The 9,348-nt window shown below is 42.5% G+C and overlaps 1 long non-coding RNA gene across 1 annotated transcript; it reads left to right on the forward strand.

Annotated features, from left to right (window-relative positions):
- The first annotated feature begins 6,433 nt into the window (after positions 1 to 6,433).
- Positions 6,434 to 8,690, forward strand: LOC133914143 (uncharacterized). Its single transcript, XR_009909178.1, has 4 exons — positions 6,434 to 7,075; positions 7,752 to 7,832; positions 7,911 to 8,066; positions 8,157 to 8,690. It is a non-coding gene; the product is annotated as an uncharacterized LOC133914143 (long non-coding RNA).
- Positions 8,691 to 9,348: the final 658 nt, after the last annotated feature.

Consider the following 9,348-nt stretch of genomic DNA (forward strand, 5'->3'; position numbering starts at 1 on the left):
CCCCGACGTCGGCCACGTTTTCGGCGTCCAAGGCCGGCCGCCTCAGTGGCACCAAGAACGAGCCTTCGACCTGAGGGCTTGATGTACAAGACTTTCTTGGCTTGTGCCCTGAACAAGACTACAAGCATGGATTACTGTAGCTAGAGTTTGATTTATTCTTTCTTTTGCCATCTTTTTTCCAAAAATAAATTATTGATTCATTTTTGCCTAGATACCATGCCTTTATACCTTCTTGGTAGTAGGATAAAGGTGGTCAATGGCAAGATTGTTCAGTTCTTGGAGGATTCTTGGATTTCTTCTAAGCCTTTGAATGTTCTTTTCCCTGTTCTTTATAACATTTGTAACAACAAAGAGGTTTTGGTATGTGATGGCTTTGATCTTGGTTGGAATCTTTCCTTTCGGAGATGGCTTATCGTGGAGCTATGGAATCAGTGGAATTTGATCCTCAGTTGGTTTTCCAGTATTCAGGTTTCTGAATTTGATGATGTGGTTTCATGGTAATATGATAGGAAAGGAATATATTCGGTTAAGTCATTATATAATTTGTTAGTGAGAGACTCTCCTAACCATGATGTTGCTTGGATTTGGAAATCTCAAATTCCTCTCAAAATAAATATCTTCTTATGGGTTTTGGAGCAGAATGCTTGTCTCACTAAGGATAATTTACTTAAGAGGAATTGGAATGGTAGTGGGACTTGTGTTTTCTCACTAAGGATAATTCCTCATCTTTTTTTCTTGTCCTGATATATTCCATAAACATGGCCATCCATCGTGCATTCGGACTGGCAATACTGGACCAGCTTGGCTTGCTCTCGCTCCCGCTCAAGGTTGCACTTACCGAATGGGCTTCGGTTACCGAGCTCGTTCGGTAATCGAAAATTCGCGATTATCGCGATAACTGCTCGAAATTTGGCTGAAATTTGAACAAAATTCATTTGCTAAAATTTAAAATTTAAGCAAAAATTTGTTAGATTCACCTCTCGGTAATCGGTCAAATCGGACGGTTACCGAGCGGTTTGTGTGATAAATCGAGTGGTTTACGCGATAACCGAATACCAATTTACCGAGCAAATTTGATCGATAACCGAGCGAATTTGAGCAATTACTGAGCGATTCGAACGCGTTATCAATGATTTTGTAGGAAAATAAAAAAACACAAAAAATCACCAATAAATATGGAAAAAAAGTAACAAATGTGGCATGAGATTTGTTATGTTTATAACATCAGAAATTTTTTTGGCATGAACTTTGCTATATTTTGGAAGTTTCCAAGGCAACAAATAGATACTAATAGCAATACGAGCATGAACATATAATTGTTTCATTGAATATATGCATACATTACATATGTAGCGCCTCAAATTAATAAATATATGTCGAATTGTCTGTAGTAAAGCTAAAAATGCAATCACATGGCATCCATCAGTACTTATCAAAGTGATGGTCGATGCTTAAAATGTAGTTTGCATAGTATCCACGCCACGTGCAACCTACGAGATGGAAAAAAATTAGTATAATACCATGGTATGGAAATAAAGTAGTTGCAAAAAGTAAATTTTCATCACCTTTAGAACCACTAGCTTGGGGGGCGATTAAATTCGGCTGTACTGTACTCCTTGGTGGACATGAGCATTATCTATTGTGCAGATAGCAACTTTGCCTTAAACTCTGCCCAAGTTTGCCCCGTTCATGCAGAAGTGGTTGACCATTGTCCTTGCAATATGGCATAAAACTCAGGGTCTTGCCACTCATAGACCCATTGAATAGGAGGCTCTGACTGAGTATTGGAGACATGATAGTGGTATGGATACGATCCAGAACTACTCTCCATGCCATAGTTGCTGGAATAGCTCCCACTATCTTGTGGTCCATCGTGGCCAGCCTGTATGATATACCTTTGTGAGGATGAGGCACCATGGTCCTGGTCCTATGTGGCATGCGAAAACTGACTCTCACTAGTGAATTGCACGGGAGGAACGACAGAGGATGGGCATGGAGGAACATCGCCGCCCTGACCATCATCGTCACTGCTATCTGTCTTTGAGCTGCTGCCATTTGATTCTTAGTAAGTTGGGCTCTTTGGGTCACTATCCGTGCTCTCATCACTTTGCACTTGTCTTTTGCCCTTACCTTTAATCTTCTTGCTCTTCTTTATATACACCATTTGCTTCTTTCTCTTTCCCGTGTGTGTGTCACATACCACTGTAGCAACCCACTGCTGTAAATCTTGTGGGTTCGCTGTGTCTGTCACCAGGTGAGTTGGTAGGATATGTCACTGTCTGTGTCCTCCTCATCAAGCTCAGGGGTAGCATTTGATCTATCGGTCTTCATCTAGTCTCAGAGCGGATTGTTCTCCTCGTTCAATGTGAGCTCCATAAGCCGCTGAAATGGATCATCATCAACAGTCGACCTGATGCCTGCATCCAAATTGTTCTGTATTCTCAGGTTGTAGTTGACATATACCAACTTATGGAGCTTCTTGTAGCTTAAGCGGTTGCGAACTTTGGTGTGGATAAATGCAAATGTACTCCAATTCCTCTCACACCCACTAGATGAAGTGCATTGAGACACTAGGTGCCTGACAAACATTGTTAGTGTAGGTGTAGATGAACCAAACATAGACCACCATTGCACTGCAAGTAGGTAAAGTGATATGAGGCTTGGAAAAGTAGATAAAATGATGCAATGGTAAGATATGTCAACGCAATTCATACCAGGTTGAGTCCTGTCGTCACAAGCCATCCGTGAAGCGAGAAGACCTACGAACGACAGAGACTTTGTCCGATATGTTTCAACCTGAATAAGTGCTTCCACAGCAGTACTAACATCGGTCATCCTCTCGAATGCCGCCCGGAGATCTTCGAACAAGTTTGGACCCGTGCCATACGCGTAGTGCGTGCGGGGGTTCAAGGCGACTGCTGCAAGTTGATGATCGAAGCATTAGTACCATAAGCATTAGAAACATAAGCATTAGTACAATAAGACTGCAAGTGGTAGGAGTGTATCACCGGCATTCATGTAGGCCCCATTCGCTAGATCATGCATCCTGTGATCGATAATTGCCATGTACTTTTCAAAAGAATCCCTATCATTGTGATACAACGAATCGTACTCCTGCTTCACAACGGTGTATCTCAGGAGCACCTCACTCAATGTTGGCACCTTGTCTTGATCAGCAAATAGGAGGAATGCATACAATGGCTGAATGGAATCGACAACCATTTTAAGATTGTCCCACCATGCTAAGCTGGATAGGCAACTATGTGCATATCTCCCAATATCAGAACTAATGTAGCGAGACTACTGGAGCTCACTAGATACTATCCATTGCATGAACCTATCCTTTCAGTGTAGAAAGCTATCAATAAATAGATAGTTTGTGCCAAATCTTGTGGTATTCCACCTCACCAACTCTCCACCAATCGCAGCCTTCATCATTTCATGTAGCCTTGAATGATTGTACAACCATCGTGATATGAACCTTGCACTTTGAATGACCATGTTGTGTTATCTAAATTCACCAACTAATTTCAACATTAAATTTATCGTATGAGCCACACAAGGCTGCCACACGATAGCAGGATATTACCTTCTTAGAACTTGACGGGCCTTCTTATAGTTGGACCTGTTATTAGTCACGATCTGCACAATATTTTGTGACCCCAAATCATTGACCACTGCTCTTATCTCCTACATAAAAGAATGAACCAAATAAATATGCAACAATTGAAATACTATGTTACCAACTTAGCAAAATAATGTACCTTGTTCAAATACTTTGCATCTTGACTGTAGCCAGTCGCATCTACGGACTTGTGAAAAAATATACGACCATTACAATATAAGAGGAAATTAATAATACTCATGTGCGTCAGTCCAGTCCACGAATCACACATTATGGTCATACTATACTCTGGCCATTCTAGCTTCCACTTGTCAGATATTTTCTTCAATGCACTTTCGTTCTCGTCTAGATACTTACCATCTATATCCCGGCTAGTTGGAGATGTTACACCCTCGCCTGTTATGGAACAAATGGTCATAAGTCAAAAAGAAAGAAATATGACAACAATAAATTCATTACAAACTTAATCACTCACCCCATTTTTGTGTTTCTTTCACTGCAGCAACAAAAAATGCATCGTCCGCCCTTCTACCAAGAATGCCTGAAGTGTGGAAAAATTTGGACCATACTAAACCAATAGCTTCCTTCGCTTTCTTTCCCTTCGCACTCTATAACCTGGTGTCAATTCTCGGCTGCATAGTGGCTTTTGCTAAAGCAACATTGTATTCTCTGACACTTGGTGGTGACTCCCTTGTTGAAGATGCTCTTCTAAGCATCCTCTTTAACACAATACCTTCTCTACCACTACCACTAACACCTCCATACTCATAGGACTCACATGCCCTCCTCCTGAACTCTTCCTCATCCCTCAACTGAGCCATGACACGCTGCACCTATTTCTGTTCCGTGTCCTCATTGTCACTTGTTAAATCTACCTGAACTCTTGCTGACTCTTGCCTCTGAAACCTCTCCTCAGCCTTTCCCTTCCTCTTATCTCTTGCCATATCCAGCTCACGTCTGCAATAATCACGCACATCTAGAGGCACCCTATCATAATGTATAATATTTGATCCGCGCCCTGCCAAATGTTCTTTCAACCTTGTGGCACCACCACTTTTCTTTTCCTTATTGCAGTAATTGCACCTAAACCCCAGGGCCAAATTATCCCCATGCTGCCACACCACATCTCTATCTGCCATCGATTAGTTTGTGATGTCTCTGTTGGAAGAAGAAAACTCAACGGTTAACCTACTAATAATTATGTCCATACATGTTAAATTGAACAAATATTAACAACATTTGCACGTAAAATCGATAGTAAATGGTCAATTAAATTGAACGAATATTAACAACATTTACCTATATAAGGTAACCGATGCAATAGGGTTGATAACCGAGCGAATCAACCACTACATCTTTCTAATCGATTACACAACGAACTGTCGCCCTACTAATACCGATTACCGACCATATTACATGAAAAATCGCTACTAAATGGTCGATAACCGAGCACATCAGGCACTGCATCGTCGGAATCGACCACACAAGTACCTACCGCCCACCTCGCCACGATTACGAATTGAATAGCACGATAAATCGCAGAGAAAAGAGCGGTTGCCGAACAGTCTTCGTCGGTAATTGGTCTACGTCAGGGAGTCCGCGCAGCTCGTCGAAGTCGGTCGGTAACCGCTGCGATACGGTCTGTTACTGAGCCTATCTGCTCGAGAATCGCCGCTCCGTCGTCGGATTCACGCCGGAGAGCCACGGATTTGGCTGGCCGGGTGACGAAGCTACTGTTTCGGCTGTGGAGAGGAGCGTGGGGAAATTTTTCTGTGCACAGCGCTGACCACAACGCCGGGGAACCTTATCCCTTCCATGTGGGCTGAAACGAGTTGTGGTTATTGTGCATTCGGCCCGTTTCGGCCTTTACAATTTCTCAGCCCGTTTAACCGACTACCTCACTTTGATCGCCTATTTGATGATGCAAACGACATATTTTTTAAAAATTCTTGGCACAGATACTCTTAGAATTACCTTTAGTTTTTTATGAATTTTTTTATGGATTTTTTGAGTTTTTCAAAATCAATTTGAATTTTTAATTTAAATTCAATTACCGGTGGCATTACAAAACTGAGCTGGAACGAGAGAGCCGGTTCCCACGCGTTCCAAGCGGTAACCGACGCATTTTCAAATCCTGCTCCCGCTGGAGAGAGCCTCGGCCTCGGGAGCGCGCACGGCAGGGCAGGTTACGGACGAACGGTTTGCTCCAGCTTCCTTCCTCCTCTTCATCTTGCTTCTCTCTTCGATTCGATTGCCACCATTTTTACCGGGAAATATCCACTCGATTGCCGATTCCTAGAATCATCTTCACCCTTGTTCCGATCTGCGTGCGGATTCATGGCTCGCCGTGCCTCTGCGTTTTTCACCTTGCTGCAGCTGGTTCGAGCACCACCTGTTCGACGAAATGCCCCGTGTCCCGGACCCCCAGCAGCGCTGCCCGTCCCCTTGGCGGGGCACGGAATGGACGACCTCCCCCGCGACGCCGTCCTCCACGTCCTGTCCCACCTGGGTGCGCGCCAGCTCGTGAGGACGTGCGTGCTGTCACGGCCGTGGCGCGACCTCTGGCGCGACATGACCCGCATCAACGTCTCGCAAGTCGCACCAGGAGTTCGGAGCAGTGGCGGAGCTACGTTGATGACTGTGGGTGCACATGCACCCCCCCTCCATTCAAAAGTATTAGTAAAATCAGCCCTAATGAACAGTAAATTACTGCAGCTCCGATGAACAGTAAAGAGACCTGCACCCCCCTCCCTTCGATGCTGGCTTCGCCCCTGGTTCGGAGCCAACGCCGACAGCAACTACGAGCAGCGCAACCTGCTATTCAAGAAGTTCGTCAACCGTTTGCTGATGCTCCGTAACCCCGTTGCCTTGGACGAGTTCCGGCTCTGCCACAACATCGGTCCAGAGCAAGAAGATGACACCGCAGAAGTTAACCTGTGGGTCGGCCATGCTTTGCTCTGCAACGCTCGGTGTGTCGAGGTTTCCGTGTGGAGCTATATTTTGGAGCTCGATCCTGCGGTGTTTACTTCACAACACTAGACAAATCTGAGGCTTTTCGGTTGTGATTTGCCCCGTGGCTTCTTTAGGCACCTCAAAACGGGCTGTGAAGTATTGGAACGTCTGATCTTACAAAACTGCACCATTGATGACATTGAGATTTCCTCCCAAACACTGAAGGTTTTGTCCATTGAGGTTGATTGTTTCTTCATACCTTATGACCGGGCTTCTATTTCCATTCCAAGCCTCATTCATCTTGACTTCTTTGGTTGCACTAAGAGTATAATACCTTTACTAGAGAACATGGAACCACTGTTGTCAGCATCTGTTGCAGTTGGTAGTTTTGTTACCGATGATACTCAGGCTGATGATATTCTGGTTAATGACGTCCGTCGATTTCTCCGGGACCTCTCTGGTGTTACAGAATTGGATTTCTATTTTGAAGAGATAGTGGTATGCTTCTTTCTTTGATATTATACCTCCATGCAAATATTTATTAGTTGATATCACGAAACCTAAGCATTGTATTGTGTCTTTGTTCTGTAAGTGCAAAACTAACTGTTTGATAATTAATTCTGATGTCAAGATGTATCTAGTGGATGGTCGATGCTCTCAAGTGCCAACATAACACAGTCTAGTTCATATACTCAGTCCATTAGTAGATTCACAAAACAACTGACCAGACATTACCTTAGTTTGTGGTTTGACAGAGGAATGGAATTGATAATTTCTCTTTCAATCACATCTACAGATCTACCTGATCTATTGTGGATGCAATATAGCTGGCAAGAACTGAAAGTGCATCTTATCCTATAGCAGGGCGATTGTTTAACTACAGTCTCAATTACTGCATATAGATATGAAAAATAAAGGTACCGTGCAATCAGCAAATGCATCAATAATTGTTGGAAGCCTCATTCCTAATACCTAACTACAATCCAACAGATAGGTCTCCTGGTCCTATTGTCTTTTCACGAGCGTATCTACCAACTTCATGGAAATCTTTCACGATGATTAGATTACATGTGCTCTACATTATTGACTCTCTTGAAACAATAAGCATAGCATTCATAATGTGGATTATTTTGCTAACATGATTTCTTCTTACGTTGTGGTTTCTCTCATCTAGTGTGTTCTGAAGCTATAGTCCTGCCTGAAAGTTTCTCACTAATTACTCAATAGTATCTGAGCTCCCTCCTATTTCTTTTTGGTGAGTTTGGCTGAACCAGGAAAATTTTCTAGAATATAGCATGCTATGTCATGTTCTAATCCCTTGGTCCTTGTGCAGGTGAATATGGAAAAGAATTTGCAATGGTTCCCAAAATTCAACAATCTTAAATTCCTGACTCTTGGTCAATGGTGTCTGGATGCAGACTTCTATGCATTGATAGTCTTCCTTCAGAACTCACCTAATCTGGTGAAGCTAACTCAGAATCTCAAACAGGTGCATGCTTCTTCCACATGTATATTCTCCTTACATGAAAAATTATGCATGCTCCATGAAGGTAAAACTTGTATGTTTTTCACGCTGTAGTATATAACTGGAAGACTCATGGGCGAGCTTGGAAATAGATCGTTTACATGTGAGCACCTTAAGATTGTTGAAATCATTTGCTTGAAGCGTAATCCCGTGGTCAACAGCCTGGAGGAGTTTTTGCTTGGGAGCGGCATAACCTCTGGTCAGATTCACATCAAGCACTAGAAGTAGCTCCGGTCATGTTTGTATCAACCACTGGAACCAGTCATTCTGGATCGTTCGTTTATCAGTGGACGCAGGAACATCTACTTGTTTCGTTCGTGTCAGAAACATCAGTTTTACTTTATCTGTGTTTCAGTTCGGATGGATGCATCTTTGAAGTTTCACTTGCTACCGTGTAAATGTTTACATTTTATTACCTCATCGGCCTTTACTTACGATGGATGCATCTTCGGAGCAAATGGATTACTTTTCTGCTGTGAAGATGTAGAAGAGAGGGGGCTATGGCACGCATAAGCTAGCTCATATATGCTTGTATAGATTAATTTGATGTATCAGATCATGCAATGCGATCAACAACAATGTTATGGCCAGAGGATTGAAAAACATTTTATTTGGTGAACTGTTCTTTTTTTTTTTTTTTTTTTGCTTCAGCTCCCGTGGCACGAGTAAACGCATATGTTATTTGGCCATCAGCCGTGCTGCAAAATATTAAAAGGTTAATTTCTACGATATTTTTATTTTTGGAAATCTGTGTGGCAGATCAATACGCATTTCTTACGAGATAGCAGCATAGTCGTGAGCTAAGTATCGGTTCTTCTCGTCGTAAACTCTTCACATGTCACTACTACAATAATTGTTCACTACTTGTGGATGATAATTAACCAACCTACCGCGATCGACTGGAGGCCATCTGTAATACCCGGCCCTCCACAGGCACCCGAGGCGCTACTACAACCACTACACCAAACTATAAATAAAAGAATAAATATAACCACGGCAAGTGATACATACATGAAAAAATGACATCATGATTAAATATTTCAGCAAGTGCTAATTATTTAAAACTCGTACATTGTTTTATAAAGGAACTAACAAATTTAACTATAGATGACTTAGACTCGTATTCTAAGTTCTTAATTATTAGGCTAGATAGAAAATTAAATCTCATAATGATGTTGGTGTGGCCCTCATGCACATCTATCCTCCATCGGAACCACACCTAAAAATGATGAGAGATGGATGAGAT

Source organism: Phragmites australis, chromosome 1, assembly GCF_958298935.1.
Source record: "Phragmites australis chromosome 1, lpPhrAust1.1, whole genome shotgun sequence".
NCBI lineage: Eukaryota > Viridiplantae > Streptophyta > Magnoliopsida > Poales > Poaceae > Phragmites > Phragmites australis.